A 20,540-nucleotide genomic window follows, 5' to 3' on the forward strand; every position below is an offset into this window, starting at 1 on the left:
AAAATTATAAAAGTAGATTAAAAAAAATGAGAGTATCTGATAAAAATTTAGAATTTGGGGAGGGGGTGTATTTGGGTTTTAAAAAGGTGACAGCTGCCAGTATAGATTTCATAATAGAGGTACGTTTCATGGAGGTAATAGTTGGGATCACAAGAGCAGATGAATGACTAAAAGAGAGTGAGGCATGAGTTATTAAACTGTTCTAAATGTTATGGGCCAGAAAGCAAGAGATGGGAAAATACTAAAATTTGGCCAGAAATAAGGTTGCTCATTGGGAAAGGGCCTTGAAGCAGTGATTAGGCTACAAGCTAGAGGCTGTTGACATTTTAAAAAGGAAAGAGGAGCTAGCAAGTTGAAGAAAAGACAGCTATAGCTTAAGAAAATTACTTGTTCATTTATACAACAAGTGTTCATTGAGAGCCATCTTTGCACTGGACACTTTTCTAGGTGCTGGGAATATCCCCATGAACAGAACACAGTCCCTCCCCTTGTGGACTTTACTTTCCAGTGAAGGAGGTAGACAATGAAGAAACCAATAAAAATGTAACATCAGGGGCTGTTGGTGATCATCTCTAAAGCTGCTATGTGCCCATGTAGGATTCTCCCAGTGAGGCCAAGTGGTGAGGCCCAGCTTCCTGAAAAGATAGCAACCTACCCCCATGGTTCATCACCATGCTCACCTGGCCAAGAAGAAGGCAGCCAAAAAGAAGGAAGTTGCCAAAGCACAACAGCAGCCCAGAAAGGACATGAAGAAAACAGAGATGCTCTCAAAGAACCACAGGTGGCAGAGGAGAAACATGAGGAGGTCAATGGCCAAGAGAGCACAGAAGTGGACTTGCTGACCAAGGAGAAGGAGGGTTGAGATAAAGCTGCTGCTCAAGGTGTCAGTGGTGTCCTGGCCTCTCACCCCATCAGTACTGACATCCACATTCTCAACCTCTTCCTTACCTTGCATGGCCAAGAGCTGCTCAGTGACACCAAACTGAAATTAAACTCAGGCCATCGTTATGGCCTCATTGAGGCAAGTAGAATTGGAAAGTCCATGCTATTGGGAAAGGTGAAGTGCCCATCCCTGAGCACATAGACATCTACCATCTGACCCGGGAGATGCCCCCAGTGACCAGGCACCCTTGCTGCGTGTGATAAATGTCGAGACAGAGCAGGCCATGCTGAAGAAGAAGGCTGAGCAGCTGGCTCACGAGGATACTGAGTGCGAGGAGCTCCTGGAGCTCTATGTGCCTCCAGAGGGCCTGGATGCTAGCAAGGCGGAGAATAGGGCCTCACGGATCCTGCACAGGCTGGATTTCACACCTGCCATGCACACAAGAAACTAAAAGACCTCAGTAGGGGCTGGAGGATGAGGGTTGCCCTCACCAGAGTCCTTTTCATTCAGCCCTTCCTGGTGCTCCTGGATGAGCCACCAACCACCTGGGCCTCAATGCTTGTGTGCGGCTGGAAGAGGAACTAAAAGACTTTTAAGTACATTCTGGCCTTTGACTCCCATTCCCAGGACTTTCTGAATGGTGTCTGTACCAACATCATTCACATGCACAAGAAGAGACTGAAGTATCACATGCGTAATTATGATCAGTATATAAAGACAGGGCTGGAGCTGGAGGAACCAGATGAAGAGGTCTCGCTGGGAGCAAGGTCAGATTGTGCACATGAAGAACTACACTGCTAGGCAGTGCGAAGCTGGCCCGGCAGGCCCTGAGCAAGGAGAATACAGAAAATGATGGCATTGGGACTGATAGAGGGGGTTGTGACCAACTAGACACTGTCATTTCATTACCCACCACGTGGCAAAATCCCTCCACCCATCATTATGGTGCAGAATATGAGCTTCGAGTATCCAAAAGATGGGCCTTGTATCTACAATAATCTAGAATTTGGCATTGATCTGGCATATAAGTGACTCTGGTAGGGCCCAATGGAGCAGGGACGTCAAGTCTTGTGAAGCTGCTAATTGGAGAGCTACTACCCACAGACGGGATGATGTGAAAACTCGCATGGGGTGTTACCAACATTTACACGAGCAGCTGGACTTAGACCTCTCATCTTTGGAGTACATGATGAATTACTACCCAGAGACCAAGGAGAAGAAAACAAAAATCACCTAAGAAAGATGACTGGGCAATATGTTCTCACTTGGAAACAGCAGGTGAGCCAGATCCAGAACCTGTCTGATGGGCAGAAGTGCCAAGTGTGTTTGGCCTGGCAGGCCTGGCAGAACCCTCACATGCTCTTCCCGGGCAAGCCTACCAATCACCTGGATATTGAGACCATCGACACCCTGGCAGATGCCACCAGTGACTTCGAGGGTGGTATGTGCTGTTCAGCCATGATTTCAGATGCATTCAGCAGGTAGCACCAGAAAATGTGGGTGTGTGAGAAGCAGACTATACCCATGTGGCCTCCAGACATCCTGGTCTACAAGGAGACCTTGAGTCCAAGCTGGTGGGCAAGAAACTCCAGTTCACCAGAAGAACCCACAATCTGAGGGCCCCTGGGGCCACACTCCTGCATTGCTGCAATACCTCTTCCCAGCCTCTCTCCTCCCCCGACCTGCCTTAGCTGCACTCTGCAACCCTATCTACAGCTGGACAGTACCAGTCCATTTCCTCTCCTTCCAATTACTTTTATCCATGTCTGGACTCAGCTGGCTGTTCTCACCAGCGCCTTGCTGGTTCCTGACAATGCCTACACCCTGATTGGCCAATGAAGAAGCTTAGGATCCTGGTTTTCTGGGTTTTGGTAAATTTGGAGGAATATCCTCCAGCCACTTCCCCCTTTTCTTTCTGCTTCTGGTTTGGAGCTCTGGATCTGGGCCTTAGTCCGGATCAGTTTTCAAATAACTATTTAACAGTATAACTTTTAGACCTGTGTGGCATCTATAAAGCATCCAATAAAGAAGCAAAAATACCCTAATCGGTTTGGCTCAGTGGATAGAGTGTAGGCCTGCGGACTGAAGGGTCCCAGGTTCGAATCCGGTCAATGGCAAGTACCTTGGTTGCGGGCACATCCCCAGTTGGGGGTGTGCAGGAGGCAGTTGATCGATGTTTCTAACTCTCTATCACTCTCCCTCCCTCTCTGTAAAAAAATCAATAAAATATATTTTTTAAAAAGAAGCAAAAATAAATAATAAAAGAAATACAACAAAAAGCTTCCAGAAGTCTTCTGGCATATGTAGAAAGTGACTATTCCTTATATAAAGTTTGCACAAAATGAAATGAGGCATCATGTTTACATTATAAATTGCCACACAGGAGAGGGAGTTTCTGAGAAACTGCAAAGCCAAATAATGAAGCCCAACTGTACACAAAGCTAAGAGCCGGATTTCCATTCTGTTTTCTATAAACGACCATAAGCAAAAGTTATGTTTCTCTCTTAATCCTTAGTTATGAGAGACTGATTTCCCATTTACTTCATTTCCCATAAATCTTCACCATTCTGTTTAAACTACATGTCTTGGGGAAAACAATAAAAGGACATCATTTCAATATAGCTTGCCAAAGCAATACTGCTATTATGGGTTTCTTTGTTGCCATATAATGAATTCATAAGCCTAAGGAAAGTCTGGTTTACATGCCACTCCTTAAGAATTAGGAAAATGGTTCATATTCACTTTTCTTGTTTTATTGAGGGCATTACAATTTGTTTTCTAATGGAAGATGGGCATTAGGAAATTTGGGAAATTTTTCTGTGCAATTTCTACAATGGAAAAAGAAATACCTTTGGTAATCTACAACCTCTCAAAGAATATAACATTAAAAATGAAACTGTCCACATGATCTCACCCATTCATGGATAATAGAGACCATTATAAACTTTTGAACAATAATAGATACAGAGGCAGAGCTGCCTCAAACAGATTGTCAAACTGCAGCGGGAAGGCCGGGGAGGGTTGGGGGGCAGGAGGGAGGGGGGTAAGCGATCAACCGAAGGACTTGTATGCATGCATATAAGCATAACCAATGGACATAAGACACTGGGGGGTAGGGGAAGCCAGGGGATTGTCAAGGGCCGGGGAGGGGGGGGGGGAAGGACACATATGTAATACCCTTTGTAATACTTTAAGCAATAAAAATAAATAAATAAATAAATAAATAAATGAAGCTGTCACCAATCACCCATAAATTATCACTCTGTTTAAGTTAAAAGAACAAGTCTATGAAAGCATGCTTTATTTTAGACCATAGTGTAGTAAACACATAAATATTTCATAAAAAGGAAAAAGAAACCATGAATAAATGTCTCAGTTTAAAAAGCTAGCACTTCATTTATCTGAACAGCACAAAATCGGGACATAAGAAAAACATGCTCTTTATTGGCCAATGGAGTAAGTGAATGAGAAAGATCTAAAGCTTGCTTGCTTGCCTTACAACTAGACCTCTTAAGGCTCTCCTTCAAAAACTTCTTTTTTGCCTTTTTTTTTAAAAGTCAATCTCAATGCATTACATGAGTCTATTTGAGAAACACAATTCAGACCATATGGGAACATCTAGCTCCCAAGGTTACAGCAGAGTCCCAATAGCAAACAAAGAGTAAGAGGGCTATCACTGCTGAAAGCCACAAAAACAGCACCCCAAAAATAATCCAGGAAAAGAAGGTAAGATTTTAAGTGGGGCCACTTAGTTCAGGGGCAAGAGCCTTGCATCCCTGGATGGATAATAAAGCTATAAATTTATCATAGCAAAAAAAAAGACACACTATTCTGTATAATCTTTTAAAAAATCAGGGAAGGTTGTGACAACTTTGGGGAAATTTTCTATGCAAAAATTGGCTATAATAAATATTGACACTTAAAGGAGCAAGCAAACCCTTCGTAATCAGAATGTTTATTCTAGAAGTAAAAGCCTGCCCCAAAGTTCTGAGTAGCCAAGCATTCCCTGTTTTAAGCTCCTTCCATGTGGTGCTTGAATGGCCAATTAAGTTGGGCAGGCTTGATATATATGCTGTCAATTTGTTCTTGATATATTTTGAACGTAAAGGTGTTTTTCCTATAGTACTAGTTTTTAGGTTCTTGTTAAACTAAATTAGTATGAACTTCAGGGGGAGCGTTATTTGAAAAAATATAGACATGCCCCAGCTTGAAGGCCATATTTCATCACTGTAGTTATTTATCCTGTGTAACAGACAGGGCAGCCTTAGGAGTTACTTTCCCCCCAACTCTATCAGATGCCTGCTCGCCAAACTTCACAAGGTTTTCTTGATGGAAATTAAAACTTTGTAGGGGAAGCTTTGTGGAGTTGTTCACTCATAACCCTCCATGAACCCTCAGGGTGGAAAGAGCACTGGATGAAAGGTCATGGTCAGCACCTCAGGTGTACAACATAGTGTTCAGCCAGTCATACACCTTCAAGCGTACAACATAGTGTTCAGCCAGTCATATACCTTCAAGCGTACAACATAGTGTTCAGCCCCGTCATATACCTTCAAGCGTACAACATAATATTCAGCCAATCATATACCTTCAAGCGTACAACATAGTGTTCAGCCAATCATATACTTTATGAAGTATTCCCCCCTATATTTCCAGTACCCATCTGGCAACATACAGTTATTATAATATTGTTGAGTGATTTCCTTTTGGATGCAAAAACTGTTCAATACATATGTATTAAATCCCCACGACTTGCCAGGCACAGTGCTGAGTTCCAAGAATACAAAGATAAATAGAACATGATGCCTAACCTTTTACATTGACAAATATTAGCTGAACACCTAGGATGTGCCTACCACTCCCTCAAGCAGGTCATAGTATTGCTTCTTTTGATCATTCCTGTTTTGTTTCCTTTATCAACAGATGTTATAACTGAATGATCCAATGATCCTGATAGTGGGCATGTTTTTACTTTTTTTTTTTTTAAAGACAAATGTGTGTATTAAGTATTGAAAACCCACTAGCCAACATGTTTTATGTAGTGTAGCTAAGTAGTATTCCATGAAACCTTGATTTTTCAATAAAACTATTTATATGTCTATGTCTATGCTGGGTTACAGTATATAATGTACTTCTTAAAGGGCATTGACATAGCCATACAGGGTTGTGTGATGGACTGAATGTGTGTCCCCAAAGTTGAAAGCCTAACCCCCAATGTGATGGTATTAGGAAGTGAGATCTTTGGGAGGTAGTTTGGACATGTGAGCGGGGCCCTTATGAATGGTATTAGTGCCCTTTAAAAAGGGAAGCCAGAGAGCTCTCTTGCCCTCTTTCCACCACCTGAAGATACAATGAGAAGTTGGCAGTCTGCAACATGGAACAGAGGTCTCATCAGAACTCAACCATACTAGCACTCTCATCGCCAACCTCTAGTACTGTGAAAAATAAATTTCTGTTGTTTATAAACTACTCAGTCTATAGAACTCTGTTACAGCAGCCTGAACTATGACAGTCTGCTATTTCTCTTTTATTTACAGTTCAAGTGACACTGAGTACCTGAAAAAGCCATGTGCGAAGATTAAATGCATGCTTAGCTTAGGCCAATTTACATTAACTGGTTTCTACAGGATTCTACAATCCCATTTTTAAATTTCATCCTAAAGATATCTAGAACATGAAAGGTAATGCTTTTAGCCTCCAACTAACTCCTTTCTCAACAACTGCTTTTCTCTTACCTAATTAGCAGTCTTTGGTTCCAGTTTGAAGGAGTGAGTGCACCTCGAGGATCCCCAGGGCACTCTGAAAATGTGGGTTGGGCAGATCCCGAGGATCACACTGGTCTTCATCCTCTACCTGTAAGAGCCGCTGACTTGAGTTACCACTGTGTGCTTGAGGGAGCTCCAGCAGAGCAAAAGCACTGGGGTGGAATGCTATTTGGAAGAGGAAGTCCTCAGAGGTTGTGCAAGAGTTCAAAAGGCCACCAACCTAGAAGCCCCAGAGGCCACAATGTGTCTACTTCCATGAGGGATTGCCTGGGGGTGGGAGGTACGGATCTGTCCATCAGAGTCCAGCCATCTCAATTGTTGTGGCTGCAGTATGGATGATGGATTAAGAGGAGGGCCAGAGTGTACTGGAAGGAAGCTATGGCTAGCATCCAGAGAAAGATGAGAAGCTGGACTAGGACAGAATCAGCAGAAACAATGAGAAGCTGATGGATGGGGGAGATATTCAGGAAGCAAAAGCAATAGAAATGGGTGATGGATTCGATGCAGTGGATGAAAAAGATAGGGTCAAAGATGGCTCCTAAGTTTCTGCCTCATGCTGGGTGATGGCTAGTGGTGCCTATCACAGGGCTGGGCAACACTGCAAGAGGACCAGGTATGGAGAGAAAAGATCTGGTCTTGGGCGTGTAGAATTTGAGGGGCCTTTGAGAGAGCCACGTATAATGTCAATCATGTAATCTAGAGCTCATAGATAGAAATTCTAAATTCACTTATGCTTTCTTTTTTTAAAACTTTTCTTCCCAAACTGCAACTGCATGAAGCAGACAAAAGAATGTGGGCTTTAAAAGGAGAAAAGCCAGGGTTGGACCATCCCTTACTGGCTCTGTGCTCATGAGCAGGTTCCTAACCTGACTTGGTTTCCATTTCCTCCTCTGTCATCTGGGATCACATTAACGACGAAAAGAAATAGCACTTGAAAAGTGCCTGGAATAGTGTGAGTTCTCAGCAAAGCCAAGCCAGAACCATGTTCATACTTTTTGTACACCCCGTAGCACTTGGTACTGTCCTAGCCAAGGAGGTCCATCAATATCTAGTATAGCAAACTGACTTGAAATATTCTGAGAACTGTCAGTAAACCACCACTTCCTCTTGCGAGAAAACCACTAGCTCTCGAAATCATTCTTCCACTTGGCATCCTATTGAAGTGACACCCAATCGTCAGTTACGCACAGAGCATGTCTTACTCCCATCATCCACACACCTTGGTCTACCTCCCAGCCTTGGGAGCATCTATTATTTGGCAGGGCCAGCAACTACCTAGAGTTTTTTTGTACTATCAGAAGCCCTAGGTGTCCAATCCAGTTGTGTGCATTTATTCTCTTGTGATCCATGGGGCTCTGAGAAAAGCCATGAATGGTTTTATTTCTCCCCTGGCATTTCTAGCAGAGCAAGTAGATGGCACCCTCTCCACAACTTCCCGGATTCTCCCAGGAATACCACGTACTTCAGGAGGCTTATTCTGTACGCTGAGCGACAGGCTGAACATTTCCTGCCAACACTGTGTATATCAGAACCACCTCATGCCTACCGACGCTCAAGTTGCTGAGCCCCACCCGACTTTCTGATCCAGCTAGGTTTATGGGATGATAATCTGTGTTCCTAACTAGTGTCGGTGCTGCTGGCCACGCACTTTTCTTTGTGTGGTACTGGGCTACTGATGCATCGAACAGTCAAAGAAATGCCAGCTGAGGTTGGGAAGTTTTCACCTGAAGTGTCACAGGATTTGCCTTATATATGATCACCAAGGTGTCTTGGTTAAGAAGGACAGATGTTTATGATTTAGGTACTTTTAGACCCCATTTTAATAGTTTTGGAATGTTTTGTTTGATGCTTGATAATTTCTCCTCATCTGTTCTGTATTATTTAGTTTTCGGTAAATGAGAAGGGATAACTCTTTAGAGACATTGCATCATACTCAGGCCAGAATTCATTCACCTAACCAAGCATTGCTTCCTCCTCCCGGAAGATGTGACTGTCATTCTCATGGAGTTCCCGTCATTAGCCTTTAAGAACTGTCTTCATGGCTAACCCTGCTCAGCTTGAGCTAGCCTAATGGTGGCCCAGTTCATCTTGACAGGGTGGATGGCACCTCTCCGTTCGTTTAAATATTCACTAGGCACCTACTATGTGCCAAGCACTAGAAAAAGAGTGTTCGAGAACCCCGACTTCTGCCCTCAACAAGTTTATAATCTTGGGTTGAGTGTGAGTTTCTTGGGCAGAGGCAAAACAAGTTAAATACATACACGTGTAAGTATCCCCTGTGATAAGTGAAGAAAACTTATGGAGAAGGTCCTCTTTAGGATAGATGGTCAGAGAAGGCCTCAAGAGCAGGTGACATTTGCCCAACTGGTGTGGCTCAGTGGCTGAGCATTGACCCACCCACTAAGAGGTCTCCGGTTTGATTTCTGGTCAGGGCACATGCCTGGGTTGTGGGCTCCATCCCCCGTAGGGGCTGTGCAGGAGGCAGCCAAACAATGTTGATGCTTCTTTCATCGATGTTTCTATCTCTCTCTTCCTCTCTCCCTTCCTCTCTCTCTAAAATCAATAAAAACATTGTTTTTATTAAAAGAGAGCAGGTGACATTTAAAGTGATTAACTTAGAGAAGCTTAAAGTTCATTCTTACCTGTGTACACTAAGCCAAATTCATTATTAAGTCACCCTGGGTGCTTTAAAAATATGTTTAGTGGGGCTTATAAATAACAAAAAGAGCAACACATTTCATACTTACATTGTAACTTCTGTTAAGAAAGAGAAATAAAAAATCATTCCTAGGCATGTTGGTTAAAAAAAGGTTGGAGGTCTAATGAATAAATACCACTTATGATGAAAAATGAAGTTTACTATAAACTATTGAAACTAGTCTCTATCAGCTTGCCTGACATTTCTAAAATGGCCTAGAAACTAACAGAATCATTAGAATAATTATGAAACATCCCAAGGTGATGAGTGATTTCCTTTTGGATGCATAAATTGTTCAATATACATATATTTAATCCCCACCACTTGCCAGGCAGAGTGCTGAGTTCCAAGAATAAAAAAATAAATAGAACATGATGCCTAACCTTTTAAATTGACAAATATGAGCTGAACACTTAGGATGTGCCTACCACTCCCTCAAGCTGGTCCTAGTATTGCTTCCTTTGATCGCTCCTGTTTTGTTTCCTTACTTTATCAACAGATGTTACAACGAAATGATCCAACAATTCTGATAGTGGGCATGTTTTTATTTTTTTAAGACAAAATTGTGTATTAAACATTGAAAACTCACTACCCAACATGTTGAGTCTACTGCATTTCTTGTGCCTGTCTGTGAAGCAGAGAAACACATTTTTATAGCGAGCTATAAGTGTATCCGTTCGCAAACCCCTTACTCAGCATCACTGAATGGCAAAGATTTAAATGTCACCTTTTTCTTCCAAAATGGATGAAATTTCTACAGTCCTTGACTTGAGTCCTAGAACTTGAGTTCCAAGTCAATTATCCTCCCTGAGCCCCCAGAATTCCAACCATGGTCTGAACCTCAACTGAAAGACACCCCCCCCAATTTTAGGGAGCAATACTGCACACCCAATCCTTTATGTTTCATTACAATTTCACAACCAACTTTCCGCAACTCCTACAGAAAACAAGTCTCAAGAACTCTCTGCTCACCTATTATGTAAACTCCCCCAAACAAACTGCACACCCATTGTTTCTCCAGCCCCACAAACTATACAGAAGACCGTCTATCACATTGGTTCTCAACCTTCCTAATGCCGCGACCCCTTAATACAGTTCCTCATGTTGTGGTGACCCCCAATTTCATTGTTACAAATTGAACATAATTAAAGCATAGTGATTAATCACAAAAACAATACGTAATTATATATGTGTTTTCCGATGGTCTTAGGCGACTCCTGTGAAAGGGTCATTCGACCCCCAAAAGGGTCGCGACCCACAGGTTGAGAACCGCTGGTCTATCAGCAGACACTTCATGTTGTTTTCCATTCAAATATGCGGCTGTCTCAACTTAAATGATAATACCAAGGTACTTCCAGCTTTCCAGCTAACTAAACATGTGACCATGTCCCAGCTGTTACCTGTGTTTCAAATCTAGTCTGGATCGGATTCTTATGCTTTCTTACATCATGGTCTCCTTTACACTCCTCTGAAGTCGGACAGGAGTAAATACAATTGAGAATGGGACACACAGAATCAAGCCTGTTTTTCCTGGCCAAATCTTGTTACTGGAAGGGACCTGACTGAATAAAGCAGCTAATTGTTTACTATACAGTACCCTTCAAAAATTTCATCAATAGATTAAGTTTAAAGTTTATTTTTGAAAAGAAAAATACTGAACAAAAGGTTAGATTTCCCTTCCATTTAGAAGAATCGCCAAATCCAGCCACAACTAAACAGCCGAGCTACACAATGTACGCTTCGAACTGGGCAGCCTCTACAAAAATAAAAGGACTCCTTCCAACTCCAGTTAATGTACTTGATACAAAGAGAACATGTTTCTGCAACAAATACATCTAGAACGTGGTGTTTTACAGAGTAACTAATGAGGGCTCCAGCCACAGGGGGAAAAGTGACTTTTCCAGGATATTAAATATTCTGACTCAACATTTAACAGAAGTGCAAGCAAAAATGCAAATGCAAATGTATACGCATTTATGACTTTATCAGCTGTATGACAGGGCCACCTTTGGCTTCTGGCTGTATTTACCAGGAAGAGAAGCTTGGAAAACCAGCATCCATTTGTATTTCTCTTCAAATAGTTCCCTGTCTCCAAGCACTGGTTGGAACAAAGTATTAATTCTGAGTCTGTTGATCCACCTAGCCAAGAGAAACACAGTGAACGGATAAAAACAGACAACTTTGTCTTCTTAAAAGTAAGAAATGCACCTTCACCATAAAAACCCCAGGCACAATCTTGAATATGAACCTTCTTAAGAATTCCACATTAGCCCTGATCCTCCTGCTAAACATCTGTGTGACTGAGCAAGCCATCTCACCTCTCTAAGCCGCAGCCGTCTTACCCATAAAAGGTGCCAGGGTCTGAACTAGTTAGTTAATACTTGAATTCTCTATCAGGAAGAAATCACCTCAATCCCCAACGACTAGTTCTGTTAATAATATTTAAGGCCCATTCTATTTCTTTGCCATCATTCTTCTAAACACCACTTTTCAGTAAGGAGAGGTGGAAAGAGAAGAGGATTCTTAAAGGGAACAGATGCTAGTTTGGTTTGATTAATTAGGTTCCCCCTCTGAAGCCATGAGCTGGTATTAGCATCTGCTGAAATGGACTCAACTATAAAAAAAAGAGTGGTTGGTTTCTCCCTCTCAAGAAATACTCTTTCATAGGCTACACATTACTAACAACTAAGTGGGGGGAGGCAAGCAAAGAGCATGGCATAGAGGACGTGAATCTATTGTCTACATGGAGTAAGAATAACTCTTATGTGATGTGTTCAGGAAGGAGAGCAACAGTGGGCACCTATCCCTGCTAGCTTCAGGGGCCACACCTTGTGTAGGTAAATTATCTTCTGGGTCAGCAGGTGTTGGGATGAGATGCTTGAGATTATTTTAAAGTTACTTCACTCACCTCCGTCATTCAACGGCTATTTATTGAGTATTTATGGTATGTAAACCCCAAAGCTAAAAAAAAATAAATAAACAACTAAAGGGACTGAGTTGACTGACTGGAATTTTTTGGGGGGGGAGGGGGTGGGGTTCAAGTAAATCCTCACATGTATTTTAGAGGAGTTCAGCCCCTCAGAATATTTTCAAATCAAATAGTAAAATGAAACTATAGATGCTGAGCTGAAGTACACTTGGAATTTTTCTTCCCCTTCATTAAGTGGTATGTGATGAAAGGGAGGGAGGAGTAAATTACAGATGAAATAGAGAACTAGTTAAATCCTTAGTTAATACAGTTAAAAGGCCTCCCCCCAATACAAAATGATACCATTGGATTACAAACACACTGATAAGCATTATAGAATGCTAAAACTAGAAAGAGAAGGATAATTCAATACAGGCCTCATGTTTTATATGTGGGGACTGACGGCTCAGAAGTGATATGATTTGGCCCAGGTCACACAGACAAACACAGTGCCAGAACTAGCACCCAGGTCACCAGCAGGCACGCATCACAGTCCCTAGGATACTGCAGCATCTGTGATGTGTCCTAAGAGCTATAGGAAGTAGAACAATGGCATAATCTACAAAGCAATGGAGTAGGCATCGGGAGCTCGAGTTCTAGTCTTACAAACTTCACTGAATTAGACAGAAAACCACGGACAACACCCATCACCTGTGTAAGCCTCCTCATCTGTCAAGTGTGAACGGTAATTCACAGTGAGACTGTGCAGACCAAAATAAATGCAGAAGCTCTGGCCGCTGTAAAAAAATGTCACACAAGCACAAAACCAGAACCGGCTGGTGCGAGTGGGGGTCGTGTGGGTATTTTAGAAAACCTTGCTGTGACTGACTCCACTTCCAGTCACTTGTTACCTTGTGAAGACCCAGTACCTGTGAGCCTCCCGCTCCTCCTGTGACTATGTGGTTAATAGTCTTTGCCCTGCTTCTCTCAGAAGGGGTCAGAATTAAATGAGAACACTGAAAAGCATTTGCAAGCAGTAAGGCACTGATGCAGACTTAAGGTGTTATTATTAAATCCCTCTAGCCTTCATGTGGACAAAAATGTAACACGGTTCAATCATTCAGTTCTTAATAGTTTCCTGCTTAAGTAAGACATCATTATGCATGTCTCAGACTTACCAGCTTTCCCATCAGTCCCTGTCAGTCTCCACTCACATTACTCTGTACAGAACCACTTCCCTCAGCTCCAGACCTTGTCCGATGCTTACTCAACCAGCATGAAGTGGGATGAGAAAGGTTTTTGCCCCAGGGCCTCCTTTCAGCTGGAAATGCTCTGACAAAAGCTTCCAGGAACACTACTCTACTTCACATTAGAGAGGTAATGAAATCCACCCTTCCACTTTTCCCCACTGGACTGCAGAACGCCAGCCTTTCCAAAGAACAGGAGAGAAGCCAGGGTGGATGATCTTTTATATATTATAAAATATATATATATAAAATATAAATTATATATATAATATATATAAATATATATATATTTTATTGACTTCTGAGAGGAAGGCAGAGAGAGAGAGAGAGAGAGAGAGAGAGAGAGAGAGAGAGAGAGATCAATGATGCGAATCATTGATTGGCTGCCTCTTGCACGCCCCCCACTGGGGACAGAGCCCACAACCCAGGCATGTGCCCTTGACTGGAATCAAACCCAGGACCCTTCCTTCAGTCCACAGGCCGACGCTCTATCCACTGAGCCAAACCAGCTGGGGCAAGGGGGTGGATAATCTTCACCAGAGGGGCAACAGGGGCTCCCCAAACCTACCCTCAGCAATGCTGGTCAGGGGACAGCTTTTCCTTCGCAGGAGACTAACTCATCCAAAGGCCCAACGCCTCCCTCAAGAGTCACTCACCATACAGCTAGGGCCTCCAGCAGGCTGAGAATGTCACAGAAGCGTGGGGAGGGAAAGGGGCTTTGTATTTTCGGTCTGCAACCCTCTGCTCAGAAAGCATGAAGGATAACTCACATGGCTTTGTGGAGAGCCCTGATCTCCAGTATAAAATGAGAGAATGCATCAGCTTACTCGAACAACTTCTCTGGAACAGGTTTCTACCCAACCACGCTGGGCAAATGAGACAGGTAAACTGGGGGGAGGGAGGGAGGATAAGAAATGACAACAGGCTCATTTGCACAGATGAGCGATAAGCAGACATTTGTTGTCTTCAGGTCTGGCAACTCCTGGCAACTCCTGGCACCGGCCTGGCAAATCAAACCCAGCCATTCTCCCTCTCTGTTGCCCCCACACTCTCACCTGCCCCCCGCCCCCCTCACCCCTGGTCCCAGCTGTTGACGGGGCTGGGGGCCTGGGGGAGAGAAGCCAAGGAAACGCATTCGTCTGGTGCAGCGTTTCGGCTGGAACCGTACCGCACCTGTTCAATCCGGCTCTGGTGCCAGAAACGACCAAACAGCGACTTGAAAGCCCCTCTGGAGATCCCCGGGTGCCTACCAAGTTCGCCGCTAGTTAGGGTGGTGGGAGATGCCTCCTGCTACTGCCAGACTCAGCTCCTCATCCCGAAAAAGGGACGGGGCTCTGCTTAGGTGAACCCAGCATGATCCCCGAGTGCCACCGCAGCCCCGTGTCACCGGAGTGGCTAGCGGGTGGGAACCCTCGGGGAGCGCGCCGCCGTGGACCCCGTGGAATGAAGGTCCCGCTTCGGTAGCCACGCGCACTGCCTTCACCCTACCCCCAGCACAACGCGGACCAAGTGGGAGCGTGGAGAGGCCGCCGGGATTCGTCAGAGGCACGGAGTCCCCGAACCCGAGCCCCCGAGGAGGGTCCAGGGAGGAGGGGCCGCGGACGCGCAGGAAACTTACCTCACTCGGGCAGCATTCGGGCGCCTCCGCTGTCGAGACCAGTTGCGCCACAGTCTGCAAGTTATTGGGATGTTGTTGCTTTTCCCCGGCGAGGGGAGAGCAGTGCGGCCGAGGGGCGCGAGGGGCTGGGGGGGTCGGCGGGCCGGGGGCGGGGCCGGGGCGCTGCACGCAGAGCTCGCAGGTGCTGGGGCCCGAGCCGCGGGGCCAAACTCGCCCGGACGCGCCTCGGCGGGGGCGCGCGGCTGCAAGTGTGCAATGCGCGCGCGCCGCGGCGAGTGTGTGTCCCCGCTTTCCCCTTCCTCCCCCGCCAGTCAGTCCTTTGGTCAGACTCGGCAGCGAGCGGGCACCGAAGCCGGCACCGAAGCCCCAGCCCCTCGGAACAGCTCCCCTGCCCGCGTCGCCTCGCCGCCGCACACTCCCCGGCCGGGTCCGAAGAGCAGCGGCGCCCCCGGGCTGGGGCGCGGGTCCCGGCGCAGGACGCGCCCGAGTCGGAGCCAGGCGCGGAGCGAGCGAGCCGCGCGGTGACTGCCGCGGCTCAGGGAGGCTGCAGGCCCCGCCCGCCGGCCGCCCAAGCTCTTCCCCTTTTCTCTCCACCCCCTTGCTCCATCCCGCACGCCCTGCAGGGAAACCAGACCGGTTTGCAGCAGCTGCGGCGGCGGGAGCCTCCGCCGCAGTCCGACTGGGTGCCGAGTGCTTTCATAGGGACGCGGCTCTGTGTCCCGGGTGCCCAGGACGGAGACCCCAGGACGGAGAGCAGGGGCAGCAGGAGCCCCTGGGTTTGGCCGATCCCTCCAAGTCTCCAGAGCTACCCGGGACCTTCCCCGCGGCTCTCAGAATGCTGCGTCCGGGCTGAACAGGCTGTTCGGGATAGGGCTCCCCCCGCCCCAGGCCGTTGAACTCTGCAACGCCTGGTCGCCTAGCCGCCGGACTCGGCTCGGAAGGGACAGGCTAGGATGCCAAGGCGACGGTGTCTCCCCTTCTAAGGGGAGGTGTGCCCAGGAAATAAGACCTACTTGACAGGTAGGGAAGAGTTGGCGAGGGGGTCCTAGCGGAGAGGAGAGGAGAGGAGGCTGGAGGGGCGTGAAGCGCATGTGGGCTGTGATGGGGTTGGGGATCCAATCCGACTGAGAGCGCTGAGTGGGCGTGGGGGCATCTGCTGTCAGTCTAGCTACAGAAAGGGCAGATCTAAAGAACTCTCCCAGGGGAAAAAATGCCGTCATGGCAGTTGTAGCTAAATGTGCTCAATAGGAACCGAAAAGGTAGCGGATCTCTCCCAGATGAACCGAAAGCAAGGGGTATTTCTAGCCCTCATTACTTCCTTCCACTTCACTCTTGCTTGGTGTGGCTCACGTTGGAGCACCGTCCCCACGGGTCTCGGGTTCGATTCTGGTCAGGACACAAACCCAGGCTGTGGGTTCAATTCCCATCAAGCGCGTGAGGGAGGCAAAGGATCATCTATGTTCTCTTTACACATCACACCAACGTTTCTCTCTCCCTCTCCCTTCCTCCCTAAAACAACAACTACAAACCGCTGGTGGAAAACATGGGATGGATACATTCTACCTGAGGAATGCCCAACCATTCATAGTCCTTATCATCAGAATCGCTGAGTTGGTGAGCTACCATCTTTCTGTTTAAAAGGATACTCCCCAAATTCTCAGCAAGTGAAACCCCTCTTTTCAGTTCTGAAATCTTTTTATACTTCCCCCCACTCCCCCCTCCCCCCCCACACACACATTAAGGAAGTGTGTTATGGTTTAATATCAGCTCGGAATGGAGATCAATAATTCCTTGGCAACACAAATAACCCGTATTCTTAGACTTTTTCCAGCTTACTTCTTCCAATATGTCTGACATTTCAGGGCATCACTTGGTTAAGACCTGTAAAGTGTGTCTGGCTTTATCCTGGCATCCTAAACCTTCAAAGCTCAGAGCAGCCACACACTTCTAGTCCAGGTGGCTGATTTTGCAGAAGAGAAAACGAACACCCAAAGATATTAAGTGACTCAAGGGCCAAAACCCAGGTTCCTTGATTCCTAATTCCTGAGCAAGAAATAAACGCCGGATTAATAAAATTCAATTAGGACTCAATAGAGGGGGCAGTGGAGGAAAGAGGAGCAGATCAAAAGAACCTTGATTGGCCTGGTGTGAATCACTGTGTGGGGGCAGCAGCACACCGCTGTAAGCAGCAGGCAGGCGGGGCTCTGGGAGTGGTAATCCCAGGCTCCCCTTCTCTCTCCTCAGACTCTGCTCTGAAATCCCAGGAGAGGAAAATGAATCTGCTTCCCGGAGAGGAAGGTGAAAATGCAACGTCAGTTCTCAGTGTCTCCTGGGAATGCAGGAGAGGTGAACACAGGTAAAGTTAAATTTAAATCACAGTGGATCAGAGATGGTCACGCACATTATGTACAAATGCACAGGTACGTGTGTGCACACAGCCCTTGTTTCCCATAAAGAGCCTGAGTGTGTCCTTGCTGTAAAGCACAGGTAGATGCCAACAGCCTTCAGTTTCCAGAGAGACGTCACCACGCAGACCGACCACTGGCTACTTAGAGAGCTAACTCTATGAAACTGACTCTAAGCAACTATTCCAAGAGTCTTAAAATCATCATTACAGTGAATTAATTAATGGAACAAGGAACCACATAGTGTGAAACCTGATATTTCTTCCCTATTCTCTCTAAATCTATTAACAAGAATCTGGGAAAGTCACCCTCTATTGGAAGTAAACCAAGATCAATATCACTAGCAGTAATGACTTGGCAAGAAAATCTGGAAACATTTTAACAATCAGAAAATGCTCACCTAATTGTTTTACTTAATTTCAAATATAATTTCTCCAGTGTTTCCAGATCTTAGTCCAAAATGTTAATAATGCTATTCAATACTCCCCGATAAGGAATAAGCCTAGATTCCTGGTAGTAGATTTGGTAGCATTAATGGCCCTAAGTAATGACCTCCCTTATCCAGGTCTTTTTCCTCTGACTTTGTAGTCCCTTTATGCTGTGAACATAAAACTACATTTTTTAAAAAAAAGTCCAGCCTGGCCGGCGGGGCTCAGTTGTTAAGCATCGACCTGTGAACTAGGTGGTCACGGTTCAATTCCTGGTCAGGGCATATGGCCGGGTTGCAGGTTGTGTGGGGAGTGCAGGAGGCAGCTGATCAATGATTCCCTCTCATCATTGATGTTTCTCTCTCTCTCTCTCTCTCTCTCTCTCTCTCTCTCTCTCTCTCTCTCTCTCTCTCTCTCTCTCTCTCTCTCTCTCTCTCTCTCCCTCTCCCTTCCTCTCTGAAATCAATAAAAATATATATATTTTTAAAAGATATAAAAAAAGAGAAAGTCCTTTTTTAAAAAAAATGTTTGTGCATTTCTGCTTCTGTCCTTAGAATCCTGCCATCACCATGAGAACAAGCCCACTGGAGGATGAAAGGCCCCATGGGGCAGAGCTGAGTCATCAATGCTGAGGCCATCCTTGACCAGACAGCCCTCAGGTGTCTGCAGAGGTACAAGCAAGTCCAAATGAGATCGGCCAGGCTTGGTCCAGATCAGCAGAACCGCCCACCCAACTGACATATTCACTGGAAATAATACATTGTTACTATTTCAAGTCACCACTTCAGTTATCCATCGCTGCATAACCACCACCCCAAAACTAGTAGCTGAGACCCCCACCATTTACTATTTTTCATAATTCTCTGAGTCAACTGGACCCAGGTGGGCATTGGCCAGAGTCACTCACTTGGCATCTGAGCAGGAAGGTCTGAGAAGTCTTCATTCACACATTAGGCACCTCAGTCTGCCACCGCATGACCTCTGCCTTTCCAGGTCACAGGGTTGGGCTTCCTTACAGCACGTGGTCCTTTCAGCAGGACGGCCAGACTTCTTACCTGGCAGCTGGCTTCCAGGGGGGAATGGACACTGCCAGTCTTCTTAAGGACTGAGCTTGGGAGTTCTAGAACACGCACTTCATTCTATTGGACAAAGCAGTCACAAGACCAACCAGACTTAAGAGGAGAGGAAATAGACTCACACATTTGGTTTGAGACAAAGCATGTGTGTATAAGAATCAAAGGGCCTATCACAGCCATTTTGGGGAGACTATCTCGCCTACTAAGTTTTGGGGTGGTGGTTATACCCTATTAGCTACATTCTTCTAAGCGATGGGACCTTGGGCTAGTTATAAAACCTTTCTGGACCTTTCAATGACGTGAGGGAGGTTGAGTTTGTGTATTTAACTTTTTCTTTAGTGACGTCTCCAGGGCAAACTGAAGTCCCATATGTATCCAGAAAGGAGTTGCCGGGGGAATTTGTGGAGCATTGGTCAGCTATGGGCACTTCTAGTAGGTCACCTGTATCTATTCTTCAACTAGACACAATCCTCAAGAATCCACATGAAAGGCATGCATTGTGGCGGCTCCAAGCAGCTTGGGTGGTGGGAGAAGGAGCAGGGGCCAGGCAGCCCAGGCTCGCAAAGGCACCCAGAAAGCACTGACTGGCCCAGCAGCCACCCTCCCCAAGAGGATGGTCAGCACCACACCACCGAGGGGGCGGTGAAGAGATAGATCCATGGGTTGTCAGCTATACCTGCTCCTGCAAAAGTGGAAATGAAGAAAGAAAGAAATAAAAAAGGCAGCAGGAAAGGATAAATCTGCAGACAAAAAAAAAGTACAAACAAAGGGAATAGGGGAAAAACAGGCTGAAGTGGCTGGCCAAGAACTTAAAGATCTACCTGCGGGAAATGGAGAAACTAAAAATGAGGAGAATCTAGCTTCAGGTGAAGCAGAAGAGAAAGAAGCCAAGTCTGATTACTATCATATTAATCATATTAAAGACATAAAATACCATGTCTTATCAGTGGTCCCTGTCTCCCTTCCTAAACAATCCAGAGGAATATTTTTATCAACTATTTTGTAGTGTAAATGCTTTTTTAAAAGAGGAAATCATTTGCTGATTGTTTTTTTTGTGTGGGTTTTTTGTTTGTTTGTTTGTTTGTTTTTGTTTTGTTTTTGTATAACCAGAAAATAGTGGGCTGTTGAATATGGGAGGCTTTGATTATCTTAACATTCCATAGGTGGGGGTCATTGTTATATCCTATAATACAAAGCATACTAAATGGCAATGTGGCATCAGTTGTGCATTTAATATATCTTGAACATTTTAAATTACGTCTATTCCCATGTTGGTAGTATTGTTTCCTAAAGAAAACCCCTCCTCGATCTTGGCTCTCCCTGTCAGAATTTTGTGCATCTGTAACATCTTTGGTGAGGCAGTCCTTTCCCTGGTAACTTTGTTAATGTGCTGTGAAAGATTGAAGATTTCATCATGTAGCTTATATGATATTACATTGCAAATTAGTGGGACTTTGATGTTATAGCATGTCAACATTTGAAGATCTAGGCACTTGATAAAGTTAAGGAAAT

General features: G+C 45.3%; 1 long non-coding RNA gene and 1 pseudogene across 1 annotated transcript; both read left to right on the forward strand.

The window, feature by feature from the left end:
* The first annotated feature begins 659 nt into the window (after window positions 1-659).
* Window positions 660-2,574, forward strand: LOC118667734 (annotated as a pseudogene).
* Window positions 2,575-16,146: 13,572 nt separating this feature from the next.
* Window positions 16,147-19,971, forward strand: LOC118667482. The gene is made up of 3 exons (XR_004971284.1): window positions 16,147-16,733; window positions 17,364-17,475; window positions 18,507-19,971. It is a non-coding gene; the product is annotated as an uncharacterized LOC118667482 (long non-coding RNA).
* Window positions 19,972-20,540: the final 569 nt, after the last annotated feature.

This window comes from Myotis myotis, unplaced genomic scaffold, assembly GCF_014108235.1.
Source record: "Myotis myotis isolate mMyoMyo1 unplaced genomic scaffold, mMyoMyo1.p scaffold_m19_p_12, whole genome shotgun sequence".
NCBI lineage: Eukaryota > Metazoa > Chordata > Mammalia > Chiroptera > Vespertilionidae > Myotis > Myotis myotis.